General features: G+C 46.6%; 1 long non-coding RNA gene across 4 annotated transcripts in view; it reads right to left on the reverse strand.

Moving 5' to 3' along the window:
• Positions 1 to 581: 581 nt before the first annotated feature.
• Positions 582 to 17222, reverse strand: part of LOC137541364 (uncharacterized) — a 194125-nt gene continuing 177484 nt past the window's right edge. For 3 of the 4 annotated variants that reach the window (XR_011025133.1, XR_011025132.1, XR_011025130.1), the window contains 2 exons: positions 2530 to 3005; positions 582 to 1267 (listed from right to left, as the gene is read on the reverse strand). This is a non-coding gene — a long non-coding RNA (uncharacterized lncRNA). The remainder of the gene's footprint in view (positions 1268 to 2529; positions 3006 to 17222) is intronic. The other variant, XR_011025131.1, reaches the window with a different exon arrangement.

Genomic DNA, 17222 nt, shown 5'->3' on the forward strand with positions numbered 1-17222 from the left:
CTAAAAATTCAGCTAAAAATGATGCTTTGGTAAGAAAAACAAAAAAAAGTTCTGATGCTGTGAAACTGTTAAAGAAACACCAAGCCTTTTCAGTGCTGCTGAGTAGATTTTTTAGTCCGGAGGTTCATTTTAAGTGACTGAACTCCGCATCAACTATCACAGTTAGTGTTAAGCATAGGTGTGTGTGTGTAATGTATGTGTGGGAAGGGGGGTCGGGTGCGTACAAGCCAAATGGCCGCCATGGAAATTTTGGTGACATAAATAGCCGATAGTACAATATTGTTAAAATGACTGATATTCTAATGTTGTGCAGTGGTAACTCAGACAGTTAAATATCGGTAAATTTCACACATATTTTACTAACACTAAAACTTGCCCTATTCTCGCCCTTCCTCTACCGATGCCTGACCCTTACTGACCCCCTCACCGCCACTGCTTAACCATACCCCCCCCCACCCCCCCGAAAATAAATAAATTTATCTAAGTAAGGAGGCACCAAAGAAGAAATTTGAGTGCCCAATAAATAGCAGGCGCCAAGCCCGTTCAACGGAAAATTTTTCATTTTGAGAATTAGTGTTTCAATAAAAATCATTTTGAGAATCGTAATATTGTAAATTATCCTTTTGAAATGCATTATCTTCGGTATCACTTTTTGTATTAACGTTATTTGCAGCAGAAAAAGGGGGTTTAGGGTTACGCATCAGGAAGGGGGGGGTTTAGGGTTAAGTGGCAGGAATAGGGGGTTTAGGGTTAGGCATCAGGAAAGGGAGTTTTAGGGTTAGGTGTCAGGAAGGAGGGTTTAGGGTTAGGTGTCAGGAAGGGGGGTTTAGGGTTAGGCAGCAGGAAGGGGAGTTTAGGGTTAGGCATCAGGAAGGGGGGTTTTAGGGTTAGGTGTCAGGAATAGGGAGTTTAGGGTTAGGCACAAGGAAGTGGGGTTTTAGGGTTAGACATCAGAAAAGGGGGTTTAGGGCTAGGTGTCAGAAAGGGGGGTTTAGGGTTAGGTGTCAGGAAAGGGGGTTTAGAGCTAGGTGTCAGAAAAGGGGGGGAGTTAGGGTTAGGTGTCAGAAAAGGGGGTTTAGGGCTAGGTGTCAGAAAGGGGGGGTTTAGGGTTAGGTGTCAGGAAGGAGGTTTTAGGGTTAGGCATCAGGAATCGGAGGTTTAGGGTTAGGCACCACCAGGGGGGTCTTAGGGTTATCCACGACCAGGGAGGACTTCGGGTTAGGCACCCTCATTGGCGTCTCAGGTTTGGCACCACCAGGCGAGGATTCTGTGTGAGAGTAGGATTAGCTTTAGTTGTAGTAAATGATCTGTAACACTTACCATTGTTTTACTATGCTCATTATACGACTGTAAATAGATTTTCATTTGTTTCATTGTTATATCCGTTATTTTAACATATTTATTATTCTATTTCAGACAGAGATGAAGAAACAATAAAAAATTTGTAAGATAATATCATAACAGTTCATCCATACTCTGTGCCCTTTTTCCCAGGCGCCCTCATTTGATGTATGTGTCAATTTTTCCTCCTCGTGTTCTGATCATTGTAAGCCAATTCACAAAAACAAACAACCCGAGTCACAATTTCCACCCTCTGCAGTGAATACATCCCCAGTTCCAGGACTTTCTTCTTCTCTTAAAACTTCTATTCAGACCTTCCTCCGATGTTGCCACAGCCTGGTTGGCCACTTAATCTGTGCCATGCCAGGTGCCAAGAAAGAACATATGCCGGTATTGTGCATGGCGGAGTCGTCTGAAGACAAATGGCCGGTAGACGTGCATAGCGGCGTTTATATTTTGTGGTCGTCCTCTCTGAGACCCGCATATCCTGGCTTAATGGAAAGGGGTTGGGGTAATCCACACAAGCTGCTAACCAGGCTTGGAAACTCAAAGCTCCTCTGCTGTGTGGCTGAACAGAGACAGATGTGGTGGCTGAAATGTAGAAATCTTATTTCACCTCCCGGGTACGGAGCGTACCGACACGGTGTTCTTGGCACAAACCACCTGCATGTCATAGGCTATCGTTTATTCCGTTTACAGTAAAGTGTAATCCCTCCCGTAAAACCTGGGGTTGTGTCATGGAGGTATCACCGCCTATAGAGCCCTCTTCTCTCACTAGTCATCCTATTCCTGGGTTTTAGGCTAGAGGACTATTGCTGCAATATGAGTGCAGTAAAATCAAAGATCATTAACTAGTTAACAAGCTTCTTATCCGTATTGTGGAATTTAAAGCATATTACAAACAAACACACACAGAAATTAAATAGTTGTAAGGCCTGACAGGTTATGTTGCCAATCAGTCTCTATGCCCCAATCTAGTGCCGCAGCTCTGAGCTCGGCCCACGTCTTCACCTATAGACAAGCCCCCGCTTGAACAGGACACTAAATATGTCTCCTTACTTCGGTTACCCCCAAGTCTTAACGTCCAAGGCATACAAACTGAAGTAGAGAGAGCAACAACCTGCTAGGACACCACTAAGGCTAGTAACACAGTTCAGATAGTTCATAAGTATCACACAGGGTAATTACCTTGACTCAGGAGGATGAGGCCCTCAGCGTCGATTGTCAGTAAGGTGGATCAGGCAGTGAGGGATCCAGGCAGATTTCATGCAAGTCCACATGCAACGTTATTCAACAGGCAGTGAATGCTCCAGGCAAGGAAAGAGTTCATGCAAGGATCACATGCAAGGTTATTCAATATGCATGGATTAGTTCAGGCTTACTTAGAGTGTCCAGTAACTTAGCAAAGGTCAGTCCAGGCAGCAAGCAAGGGTTATCCAAGAACAAGGCAGAGGTCGGTCCAGGCAGCAGGCAAGGGTATCCAGGAAACAAGGTAGAGGTCAGACCAGGCAGCAAGCAAGGGTCATCCAAGAAACAAGGCAGAGGTTGGTCCAGGCAGCAGGCAAGGGTTATCCAGGAAACAAGGCAGAGGTCGGTCCAGGCAGCAGGCAAGGGTTATCCAGGAAACAAGGCAGAGGTCAGTCCAGGCAGCAGGCAAGGGTTATCTAGGAAACAAGGCAGAGGTCAGTCCAGGCAGCAGGCAAGGGTTATCTAGGAAACAAGGCAGAGGTCAGTCCAGGCAGCAGGTAAGGGTTATCCAGGAAACAAGGCAGAGGTCAGTTCAGACAGCAAGCAAGGGTTATCCAGAAAACAAGGCAGAGGTCAGTCCAGGCAGCAGGCATGGATTATCTAGGAAACAAGGCAGAGGTTGGTCCAGGCAGCAGGCAAGGGTTATCCAAGAAACAAGGCAGAGGTCGGTCCAGGCAGCAGGCAAGGGTTATCCAGGAAACAATACAGAAGTCAGTCCAGGCAGCAGGCAAGGGTTATCCAAGAAACAAGGCAGAGGTCGGTCCAGGCAGCAGACAAGGGTTATCCAAGAAACAAGGCAGAGGTCAGTCCAGGCAGCAGGCAAGGCCAAGAAACAAGCCAAAGGTCAGTCCAGGAAGCAGGCAAGGGTTATCCAAGAAACAAGGCAGAGGTCGGTCAAGGCAGCAGGCAAGGGTTATCCAGGAAACAAGACAGAAGTCAGTCCAGGCAGCAGGTAAGGGTTATCCAGGAAACAAGGCAAAGGTCAGTTCAGACAGCAGGCAAGGGTTATCTAGAAAACAAGGCAGAGGTCAGTCCAGGCAGCAGGCAAGGATTATCTAGGAAACAAGGCAGAGGTCGGTCCAGGCAGCAGGCAAGGGTTATCCAGGAAAAAAGGCAGAGGTCGGTCCAGGCAACAGACAAGGGTTATCCAAGAAACAAGGCAGAGGTCAGTCCAGGCAGCAGGCAAGGCCAAGAAACAAGGCAGAGGCCAGTCCGTTGGACATTACTACTCTTTTGGATTGCTGCCTGGACTGCATACCTCCCAACTTTTGGAGCCTGCAAAAAGGGACACTAAGACCCTGCCACTTTAGCCTCACCCCAATTCTATATACACTGCTCCCACTCCTTCCCATATGCCATTCCCTGGTCTTTAGTAGCACCCTCCCCTATGCAGTTTCCTGATGTCTAGTGTATTCCATCGGTCTCCCTGGTAGTCTAGCACCCCCCCCACCCCATCCTCAGTGGCTTCCCTGGAGGCTGGAGCGGGTTTTCTGACCAAGTTTTCTGTGCTGTGTCAAGGCAGACTCACCCGGTCCAACATCGCTGTCTTCCTCAGAACCAGACAGCTGCTCTGATTGGTCCTCTGAGGAAAAGCTTGTACCTGATTGGTGGAGACAGCAAGGCTAATGTCAGGGGTGGTCCGTCTAGAGCAGAAGTGTCAAATTCACCCAATAAGGGGCAAATAGCTAAAACATAGTGTAAGTCTCGGGCCAAATTACTATAATGACCAATTGCTTTTACATGGTGTCACAATGTACTACACTATACAGGGATCCAGGGGTCTCTGTGTCTTTTCTGGAAGGACCTTTGGATCCCTTAGATATCATCCTATATACAAATAGATCCCTCTGCAGCCACTGGGGGGGAAGAAGGTGGGGGGGGGGGGGAGAGGGCAAGATTCTAACCCTCTCTCCCGTCAAACTTCCTCAGCACAGGAGTTATTGTGGCCACAAGTGTTACTGTGTGGGAGGAGTTATGCTGGCCACATTGCTATGGTGACCCCTCTTTTTATATGGCCCCTGAGCTACGGACCACCTGGCCGTTGTAGATTGAGGCTCTACAACATTGCATTGTAAATGCAAGAAAAGTGAGATCGAAACACGTCACATCAGATTACCATGGTGGCCATACATGTTTTAAGACCCTTGGCAGATGGGCCCATGGCCAAGGGGGTTTCAATGATTTGTTTGGTGCATTTTTAAGCTGCATACAAGGAATAATGGATTCACACACTTTAAAACTGTCGTGGCTTGTTTCAGGTGTGTGATTCAGACACTACTGCAGCCAAAGAGATCAGCAGGACTGCCAGGCAACTGGTGTTGTTTAACAGGAAATAAACATGGCCGCCTCTACATCCCTCTCACATCAGGTGTCCTTTAAGTGAAACTGAACTTGTATTGCATTGATTTTCTCGCAGATTCGGGAATCACTTGTTACTGGTTACACAATCATTAGCATTTCACGCCTTTAATTCCAGCCAGATTTTCCCCTTCCCCTCTTCCAAGAACAATATTATTATTATTTTGCAAGTGGCGCTTTTGATTCAAATTCTATCAACAAGCGATGTCCAATTAGTCGCCTGCCCCAATCAGCCCGTGGCCAGCTGCAATTAGCTTGTCGGATCTCGGTTTACGTTAGTTAATTGGGCCTCTCGCCCTTCTGTCCGCCGGCAGACTCGCTGTCATCTCTCATTTAGCTCTTGTTGGGAGCGGCGAGGAGACGTCGGTGAGGGGGACGCGTTCTGGAGATTCTACCGCCTCGGAAAAGAAATGATCATATCACTGAATATATTATGAAAGCAGGATTACCAGCTATCCCTGGATTTCAGTGCGGGGGCAGGGGGACTGGTCACCGATCTCAGGCTCAAGCGTAGGTTAATGACCGCGGTTTACAGCATCTGAGGTCTCCACCTGCCCTGAGTCCGGCACCTTCTACACGTGTGGCCACGGCCACTGTATGCAGCACACACAGATGAACAGGCTACAGATGGTCAGGGAACATAAACAGGACATAAAACAGCAGACACTATTCTAAAAGTCCTTACCCAAAACACGATTTTTCAGATGATTTTTCTGGCGATATTGTGTAATATCGTAAATTTAAAAATGTGTTAACCACTAGACGACTGCGTCACGCCAACGGGCATGAACTCAGTGGCAGCTCAAGGACCACATAATGCCGATTGGCGTCAAGTCCTGGGGTGGGGGATCACCACTAGGAGACTGTTTACACTGTACAGCGCTGCGCTCTAAGGGCCCGTTCTCACCTGAGCGGGAATCGCACGATTCCCGCTCACGGCAAACCGCTAGCGGTTCTGCAAGAACCGCTACACAATGTAGCGAGTGGAAGTGTTCTCACTGCCGGGCCGCGGTAGCGGTTAGCGATAACCGCAACCGCGCTGCATGCAGCGGTTTGCCGGCAATGAGCGTTCCGCGATTTCGCACGTTAATCGCGATCGCTCCAAAACCGCCGCAGTGTCCAGTGATTTTTCCGTGCTAATCACGGGAAAATCACTCCCGGTAATCGCTGGCGTTCTGCGATTTTAAGTGTGAACGGGCCCTAAGGCAGCGCTGAACTAGGGACAGCCGTGTCACACAGAGCGATCGGCTATCATAGGCTGATGCCTATGACAGCCGATCGCTATGATTGGCTGGCGGGGGGAGGGAAGGAGGGAGGGTAATACATTTTTTTTTTATTAAATGCTCTAATTTATTAAAAAAAAACAAATAAATATTTAGAAAAAAATAAACAAACATCCTGGAAGCAATCACAGCCCACCAACAGAAATCTCTGTTGGTGGGCAGGAAAGGGGGGGGGGGGGGGAAATCACTTGTGTGCTGAGTTGTACGGCCCTGCAGCCTTAAAGCTGCAGTGGCCTACATTGTAAAAAATGTCCTGGTCACTAGGGGGGTGTGTAAGCCTGCGGTCCTTAAGAGGTTAAATAATGTTTCAGGATGCAGGTCGCCCGCGGCGATCATTCGTTTTTAAAGCAACCTCCATGTTGGATCATATCGCGAAGGATCTTTCAGATCTCCTTTGACTTTTGCGGTAATTTGCCACGATCGTTTGTTTCCGCACTCGCCAAACAAAAAAAAAAGTTTGAAACTTTCTTAAAGGACCACTATTGGGAAAAAAGTAGGCAATTAAAATCTGACAGAACTGACAGGTTTGGGGCCAGTCCATCTCCTCATAGGGGATTCTCAGGGTTTTCTTAGTTTTTAACAGCATTTCCTGAACAGCAGTTTAACTACCAAAATAGTAATATACCAGCCAGCCTCCCTACTCACTTGCACACTATTTTGTAGACTTTGCAACTGCTGCTCAGGAAATGCTGTTGAAAACAAAGAAAACCCTGAGAATCCCCCGTGAGGAGATGGACTGACCCAAAACCTGTCGGTTCTGTCAGATTTTAACTGCCTACTTTTTTGTAATAGTGGACCTTTAATGTTGCAGGATTGGAGAGGGGGCGGGGTCTCAGAATAAAATACTTTCCTGATCAGCTGTAATTTCTTCTCAGTGGACACTCAGCCCTCTTTTTCAGCAGCACAGTCACGGGCAAGTTTCCGAAATCTGCCTGAAGCTCATTGGAAACTGCCGCCTGCCTAGACACGGCCCGCCCCCTTGGCAGCTGAGCTGGGGGCGGTTCACAGCATTGAAGATGGGAGTGGCCGGAGCCTCGGCGGAACTTTAAAAAAAATCCCTCCGTGGCCGCATTTCTGAGGAGGGCGGAGCACGCACCTGAATGAACTACTGCTGATTGGGTAAGTGGTTAACCCTGATACACCCCCAATCCTGCATCCTGCACCTGATAGGACAGCCTCTGTCTTTTTATACTGCGGGTACTCTTTAATAAGAGGTTACAATTGTTGTGTGCAAAGTGCTGCAAGCATCTCCTACAGGGGTGTCTCATGAAAACACGGAATTCTTCCACTTTGGATGGGGCCTCCCCCCAAAATACAAAACAAATGTATAAGGCACAAGATACTGTTCAAACATCTACAGTATATGAGACATAATAAAACCGTTAATGCCCAACTAATATCATGCTGCAGCAAAAACAACATCATGTGGAAGCATGTACCCCCAAATAATATCATGCGGCAGCATGTATCCCCAATAATATCATGTAGCAGCATGTATCCCAAAATAATATCATGTGGCAGCATGTATCCCAAAATAATATCATGTGGCAGCATGTACCCCCAAATAACATCACGTGGCAGCTTGTACCACCAAATAACATCATGTGGCAGCATGTATCCCAAAACAATATCATGTGGCAGCATGTATCCCCAAATAACATCATGTGGCAGCATGTATCCCGCGATAATATCATGTGGCAGCATGTATCCCAAAATAATATCATGTGGCAGCATCTACCCCCAAATAACATCATGTGGCAGCATGTATCCCAAAATAATATCATGTGGCAGCATGTACCCCCAAATAACATCATGTGGCAGCATGTATCCCCAATAATATCATGTGGAAGCATGTACCCCCAAATAACATCATGTGGCAGCATGTATCCCCAAATAACATCATGTGGCAGCATGTATCCCAAAATAACATCATGTGGCAGCATGTATCCCCAATAATATCATGTGGAAGCATGTACCCCCAAATAATATCATGTGGCAGCATGTACCCCCAAATAACATCATGTGGCAGCATGTATCCCAAAATAATATCATGTGGCAGCATGTATCCCCAAATAATATCATGTGGCAGCATGTACCCCCAAATAATATCATGTGGCAGCATGTATCCCCAAATAACATCATGTGGCAGCATGTATCCCAAAATAATATCATGTGGCAGCATGTATCCCCAAATAATATCATGTGGCAGCATGTACCCCCAAATAACATCATGTGGCAGCATGTATCCCCAAATAACATCATGTGGCAGCATGTATCCCCAAATAACATCATGTGGCAGCATGTATCCCCAAATAACATCATGTGGCAGCATGTATCCCCAAATAATATCATGTGGCAGCATGTATCCCAAAATAATATCATGTGGCAGCATGTATCCCCAAATAACATCATGTGGCAGCATGTATCCCCAAATAATACTATGCTGCAGCATGTATCCCCAAATAATATCATGTGGCAGCATGTATCCCCAAATAATACTATGCTGCAGCATGAACCTCAAAATAATATCATGTGGCAGCATGTATCCCCAAATAACATCATGCGGCAGCATGTACCCCCAAATAACATCATGTGGCAGCATGTATCCCAAAATAATATCATGTGGCAGCATGTACCCCCAAATAATATCATATGGCAGCATGTACCCCCAAATAATATCATGTGGCAGCATGTACCCCCAAATAACATCATGTGGCAGCATGTATCCCAAAATAACATCATGTGGCAGCATGTATCCCCAATAATATCATGTGGCAGCATCTACCCCCAAATAACATCATGTGGCAGCATGTATCCCAAAATAATATCATGTGGAAGCATGTATCCCCAATAATATCATGTGGCAGCATGTATCCCAAAATAATATCATGTGGCAGCATGTATCCCAAAATAATATCATGTGGCAGCATGTACCCCCAAATAATATCATGTGGCAGCATGTATCCCCAATAATATCATGTGGAAGCATGTACCCCCAAATAACATCATGTGGCAGCATGTATCCCCAATAATATCATGTAGCAGCATGTACCCCCAAATAACATCATGTGGCAGCATCTACCCCCAAATAACATCATGTGGCAGCATCTACCCCCAAATAACATCATGTGGCAGCATGTATCCCAAAATAATATCATGTGGCAGCATGTATCCCAAAATAATATCATGTGGCAGCATGTATCCCAAAATAACATCATGTGGCAGCATGTATCCCAAAATAATATCATGTGGCAGCATGTACCCCCAAATAACATCATGTGGCAGCATGTATCCCCAATAATATCATGTGGAAGCATGTACCCCCAAATAACATCATGTGGCAGCATGTATCCCAAAATAATATCATGTGGCAGCATGTACCCCCAAATAACATCATGTGGCAGCATGTATCCCCAAATAACATCATGTGGCAGCATGTACCCCCAAATAACATCATGTGGCAGCATGTACCCCCAAATAATATCATGTGGCAGCATGTATCCCCAAATAATATCATATGGCAGCATGTACCCCCAAATAACATCATGTGGCAGCATGTACCCCCAAATAACATCATGTGGCAGCATGTATCCCCAAATAACATCATGTGGCAGCATGTATCCCCAAATAACATCATGTGGCAGCATGTATCCCCAAATAACATCATGTGGCAGCATGTATCCCCAAATAATATCATGTGGCAGCATGTATCCCAAAATAATATCATGTGGCAGCATGTATCCCCAAATAACATCATGTGGCAGCATGTATCCCCAAATAATACTATGCTGCAGCATGTACCCCCAAATATTATTATGTGGCAGCATGTACCCCCAAATAATATCATATGGCAGCATGTACCCCCAAATAATATCATGTGGCAGCATGTATCCCAAAATAATACTATGCTGCAGCATGAACCTCAAAACAATATCATGTGGCAGCATGTATCCCCAAATAACATCATGTGGCAGCATGTATCCCAAAATAATATCATGTGGCAGCATGTACCCCCAAATAATATCATATGGCAGCATGTACCCCCAAATAATATCATGTGGCAGCATGTATCCCAAAATAATATCATGTGGCAGCATGTACCCCCAAATAATATCATATGGCAGCATGTACCCCCAAATAATATCATGTGGCAGCATGTATCCCAAAATAATATCATGTGGCAGCATGTACCCCCAAATAATATCATATGGCAGCATGTATCCCCAAATAACATCATGTGGCAGCATGTATCCCAAAATAATATCATGTGGCAGCATGTACCCCCAAATAATATCATATGGCAGCATGTACCCCCAAATAACATCATGTGGCAGCATGTATCCCAAAATAATATCATGTGGCAGCATGTACCCCCAAATAATATCATATGGCAGCATGTACCCCCAAATAATATCATGTGGCAGCATGTATCCCAAAATAATATCATGTGGCAGCATCTACCCCCAAATAACATCATGTGGCAGCATGTATCCCAAAATAATATCATGTGGCAGCATCTACCCCCAAATAACATCATGTGGCAGCATGCAGTGTTCTCCCCAGGCTCTTTTAGCCGGGTGCTCCACCCGGCTAGATTTGGTGACCACCCGGCTGTCATCGGCTCACCTCCTCCTATGCTGTAAGCAGAGTTGCCCTGCATTTTCATCTCAACCCACCCGGCTACTTTTTCATGCCACCCGGCTACTATTTCATGCCACCCGGCTGGAAAAAAATTCTGGGGAGAACACTGGCATGTATCCCAAAATAATATCATGTGGTAGCATGTATCCCAAAATAATATCATGTGGCAGCATGTATCCCAAAATAATATCATGTGGCAGCATGTACCCCCAAATAACATCATGTGGCAGCATGTTTCCCAAAATAATATCATGTGGCAGCATGTATCCCAAAATAATATCATGTGGCAGCATGTACCCCCAAACAATATCATGTGGCAGCATGTTTCCCAAAATAATATCATGTGGCAGCATGTACCCCCAAATAACATCATGTGGCAGCATGTTTCCCAAAATAATATCATGTGGCAGCATGTATCCCAAAATAATATCATGTGGCAGCATGTACCCCCAAACAATATCATGCGGAAGCATGTATCCCCAAATAACATCATGTGGCAGCATGTACCCCCAAATAACATCATGTGGCAGCATGTACCCCCAAATAACATCATGTGGCAGCATGTATCCCCAAATAATACTATGCTGCAGCATGTACCCCCAAATATTATTATGTGGCAGCATGTACCCCCAAATAATATCATATGGCAGCATGTACCCCCAAATAATATCATGTGGCAGCATGTATCCCAAAATAATACTATGCTGCAGCATGAACCCCAAAACAATATCATGTGGCAGCATGTATCCCCAAACAATATCATATTCACTGTGACAGGCCTGCTGAATGCCCTCATGTTGCGTGGTTTGGGGTTTGGCGTGTTGGGAGGAGCTGCTCCAGTGTTACAGTATGCGACTCCAGTATTCCGTGAATTACACGGGTCTCCATGTAAAACAAACACTCTCTCCCCTCCAGATGTGTTTTACTTTTTCTGACAGTTATGAATTCCATCATAGAACTCTTTCCAAATAAATCGTGTGACAGCGCCGACCTCATTATTCCCCAAATCCATCCACTTATTAGCCTTGTGTAAAGAGCTACATTTCTACCTAAACAGAAACAAAAGTCATAGATTGGCCACACGTGGCAATGCGTCTCACCGTGATCTACCATTAAAGGGGAAGTGTGCTTTTATTTTAGAATTGGCAATATACTGGATTGGTGCAAGTCTTAAATGGTTATTTAATTTCGCAGTCACATAAGCATTTCAATGACTGTCAGCTTCCTGTACCTATACCTGGCTATCTATATTGGAGACACATATACCTGACTAGCCTATACTGGAGGTACCTATCCCTGGCTATACTGGGGGCACCTATACCTGGCTACCTATACTGGGGGCAACTATACCTGGCTATACTGGGGGCACCTATACTTGGCTACCTATACTGGGGGCAGAGGCGGCCTTAGAATACACGGGGCCTGGGGTGAGTGTCATATGCCCCAGAGCCATAAGTGAAGGCCATGTACCGTACCACCACAGTTACGGGCTTGTCCACCTCTAAAGCAGTATGCCTTATTATTGTTTAAAAACTAAGCCAAAACAATGTAGGAATAATGACAATATGTAATGTAATCAAACTGTACCTATCCCTAGCTCCCCAGCCAGCCTCTACCTATCCCTAACTCCCCATGAAACCTAGCACCAATCCCCAGCCAGTCTTCTAGCTCTAGTCCATGCTTGACTAATCTAAATGCCCCTGGGGCCCTCAGACTGAAGCTCTTGCACGTTACCTTAATCTGACATTTGGCAAGCTTCATGTCAGTGCAGAAATTCATTACAAAAATGCAAACGGCATAGTGCAGTAAAGCATGCTGAAGATGAAAACCTGAGTAATAAAAGGGGGGTTGGTGCAAAATATAAGGTGTGTAAAGCAAAATAGGAAAATTTGAGTATTTGTAAATGACACACTGCTCAGAACACAAAGATCTAGACTTCTGTAGACCTTTCCTTCACCACCACCAAAATGAGCATGGTATGGTGGGGATGACATGCAGGGCCCTCTTCATGTGCGGGACCTGGGGCGATCGTCCCACTTGCCACCCCTAAAGGCCGCCTCTGCTGGGGGCAACTATACCTGGCTACCTATACTGGGGGCAACTATACCTGGCTATCTATGTTGGAGACACATATACATGGCTAACCTATACTGGGGATACCTATACCTGGCTACCTATACTGGGGGACACAATACTTAGCTTTCTATATTGGTGGCACCTATACCAGGCTACTTATACTGGTGGCACCTATACCAGGCTACTTATACTGGTGGCACCTATACCAGGCTACTTATACTGGGGGCACCTATACCTGGCTATCTATGTTGGAGACACATATACATGGCTAACCTATACTGGGGCACCTATGCCTGGCTTACCTATACTGGGGGACACAATACTTAGCTTTCTATACTGGGGCAACTATGGTATACATGGCTACCTATAGATACCTCTACTGGGGGCAGCAATACCTGGCTGTCCATAATGGGGGCAACTATACATGGCTATCTATATTGGAGACAAATATACCTAGCTAACCTATACTGGGGGCAACTATACCTGGCTACCTATACTGGGGGCAACTGTACCTGGCTAACCTATACTGGGGTCAACTATGCCTGGCTAACCTATACTGGGGCAACTATGGCTGGCTAACCTATACTGGGGTCAACTGTACCTGGCTAACCTATACTGTAGGCAACTGTACCTGGCTAACCTATACTGGGGGCAACTGTACCTGGCTAACCTATACTGGGGGCAACTGTACCAGGCCAACCTATACTGGGGGCAACTGTACCTGGCTAACCTATACTGGGGCAACTGTACCTGGCTAACCCATACTGGGGGCAACTGTACCTGGCTATCTATATTGGGGGTAACTACAGTTGGCTACCGATACTGTGGCACACACTTAGCTAATCTACACTGGGGATACCTATACCTGGCTACCTATACTAGGGGCACCTATACTGGGGGGCACCTATACTTGGCTACCTATACTGAGGGCACCTATACTTGGCTACCTATACTGAGGGCACCTATACCTGGCTTCCTATACTGGGGGCACCTATACCTGGCTAACCTATCAAAGGGGCCCCAATACCTGGGTATCTATACTGGAGGCACATATACTTGGCTACCTATACCTGGCTTCCAACACTGGGCCACCAATACTTGGCTAATAATATTGGGGGCACCTATACCTGGCTACCTATACTAGGGCCACCTATCCCTAGCTTCCTAAATAGAGGGCACCTATACCTGGCTACTTACCTATCTATACTGAGGGTGTGTTTTTTTTCCCCCCACTGCAGCTATAATGTGTGGTGCAAATTGTCAAGGGCTGTGTGATCATTCCAAATCTGAGAGGGAAGGGGAGAGGGAAAAAGTGGGGTGTGCATCCTCACAAGTTTGCCTCAGGTAGCAAAATGTCTATAGTCAGCCATGGAGGCAGATAATCAGCAGGGCAGTCAGGTGTTGTTTAACAGGAAAGAAATATGGCAGCCTCCTTATCTCTCTCACTTCAGTTGTCGACGGCAACAGAACTCTCAGTGGTGTATATGTTACGGCCAGAACACGAAGTTTGGCCACTTCGGGTTCTGGCCGGCCAATGTTAGAGATGACATTTATTCCTGAAAGATAAATGTCTTTTCCTGCGGGCAAATGTAACAAAACTTAGTTAATTGAATGAAATTAAGCCGGCGGCAATGTAACAGATCAAGCCGCCGGCTTCAGCTCGCTCTCCTCCCCCCTGCCTCTCTCCTATACAGGGGAGCCGGCGGGGACATGTGTGTCCCCCCAGAGTCGTTCGTCGCGGCAGGCAATCCTGCTGTTTGTTCCTGCAGAGAGGGTGCTGGCACAAGCGATGTCTGCAGCCTCCCCGCTCTGCTTCCCTGCAGCCTCGAACGACTCTCGGGGACACGCGTGTCCCCCCCCTCCCCAGCTACCCGTAGGAGAGAGGGAGGCAGGGGGGAGGAGAGGAGGCAGAGCAGAAGCCAGCGGCTTGATCTGTTACATTGCCGCCGGCTTAATTCCATTAAATTAACTAAGTTTTGTTACATTTGCCCGCAGGAAAAGACATTAATCTTTCAGGAATAAATATCATTTCTAACATTTGCAACTTCGCACAATGGCCGGCCAGAACTCGAAGTGGCCAAACTTCGGGTTCTGGCCGTAACATATAGACTACCCAGAAACTCCTTCCCTTGCTGCAAGTGACAGCCACTGAGTTGCCAGCAAGCACGCGGGGCGCGTGTATAGATGGAGGACGGAGCCAGCAGCGGACAAGAAGCAGATACGCACAGGTGATGTATAGTGCACTGGGCACCGGTGGGGAGCACATTGACCGTTAGGGGGAGGGGGGGGGGGGGAAAGTATCAGGGGTTTTGTCGTGTTTGGCCCTCGTCCCGATATTGCTCACCGTTACTGCCGTGCACCCTATCCACCACGCTGGCCCGACATCCTGCAGCATGTCCGGCCTATTCACGCATCGTCAATCGGGCATTGCGATTGGCAGCACCGATTTTCATCTGATTCAATGGTAATAATTGTATCGGACAGTCAATCGGACGCCACGTCGCCTGTTGTATGGCCACGTTTAGACTAGACTACTAGAAAGAATAGGACTGTTGTGGTGCTTTTTGCCAGATCTTAGAGAGGTACAGAAAAAAGACCTATTCTTTGAAATCAGATCAGCCCATTCATTTGTCGCTTGTGTACCCATGAAATAAAGTTGCGCAATTCAGCTACTTTATCTTGTATTGAAACAAGTTGTCATGTATCACAATACACAGTGACCTGGTATAGCGTGTACATGTTATTATTCTCAGTGCCCCATGTTTTCATATGGTACACAGGGCCGGCGCTACCAATAAGGCAAAGTAGGCAGCTGCCCCAGGGCCCCAGGGCTTGTAGGGGCCCCCAGTAGCTACAAGAGGAATTTTTTTTTTTCTAATCGGCCTTATAGTTTTTGAGAAAATCGATTTTAAAGTTTCAAAGGAAAAAAAAATACACATTTAAAAACCTGCCGACTTTAATGGTTAATAGCAAATCCACCTTAAATGCTAGAAACCCTAAATTTGCAGGATATGTTAAGGAGATCATTAGGAATAAGAGGAAAAAACAATTTTTCAAAAAGACCTTATAGTTTTTGAGAAAATCGATTTTAAAGTTTCGAAGGAAAAAAGTATACTTTTAAATGCGGTAAATGTTACTTTTAGTAGCAAACCTAACGGTAGTGTAATTTTACATGCATCAAACGAAAGCGCAATACATTTCCTGATGGGGTTTCCAGGGGGTCTATACGCAGCCGCAGCGCTTTGGCCAGGGATCGCTATACAGCCGCAATATGGCTGTATGAAGATCCCTGGCATTTTTTCCTATTTTCCCAATTTTTTTTTTTATGTTTAGAGTGTGGTAATTTTTTTTTTTTTAAATTATGTGCGGTCCCCCCTCCTGAAACTTTTTAACCCCTTGGGATAGCCAGAATGTGGAGCTCCGACCGATTGGGACTTCACACCCTGACTATACCAGCTGCAAAAAAGGTCTCCTAATGCCGATTTTTGTTCCGGGGTATATGTTGGGGGGGCCCCCCAGGTTTATTTTGCCCTGGGGCCCCATTGTTGCTTAAACCGGCCCTGATGGTACATGGCAGCATGGCACGGCTCCTGCCGCTGTGTGTCCTCCTGTCGGGGAACCCTGTGTAATAAAGGCCCCATATGGTACATGGCACTGCCGCTGTGTGTCCTCCTGTCGGGGAACCCTGTGTAATAAAGGCCCCATATGGTACATGGCACTGCCGCTGTGTGTCCTCCTGCCAGGGAACCCTGTGTAATAAAGGCCCCCATATGGTTCATGGCAGCATGGCACTGCCGCTGTGTGTCCTCCTGCCAGGGAACCCTGTGTAATAAAGGCCCCATATCATATGGCACTGCCGCTGTGTGTCCTCCTGCCAGGGAACCCTGTGTAATAAAGGCCCCATATGGTACATGGCAGCATGGCACTGCCGCTGTGTGCCCTCCTGCCAGGGGAACCCTGTGTAATAAAGGCCCCATATGGTACATGGCACTGCCGCTGTGTGTCCTCCTGCCAGGGAACCTTGTGTAATAAAGGCCCCATATGGTACATGGCACTGCCGCTGTGTGTCCTCCTGCCAGGGAACCCTGTGTAATAAAGGCCCCCATATGATACATGGCAGCATGGCACTGCCGCTGTGTGTCCTCCTGCCGGGGAGCCCTGCGTAATAAAGGCCCCATATGGTACATGGCAGCATGGCACTGCCGCTGTGTGTCCTCCTGCCAGGGAACCCTGTGTAATAAAGGCCCCCATATGGTACATGGCAGCATGGCACTG

This window comes from Hyperolius riggenbachi, chromosome 12 (assembly GCF_040937935.1).
Source record: "Hyperolius riggenbachi isolate aHypRig1 chromosome 12, aHypRig1.pri, whole genome shotgun sequence".
Taxonomy (NCBI): domain Eukaryota; kingdom Metazoa; phylum Chordata; class Amphibia; order Anura; family Hyperoliidae; genus Hyperolius; species Hyperolius riggenbachi.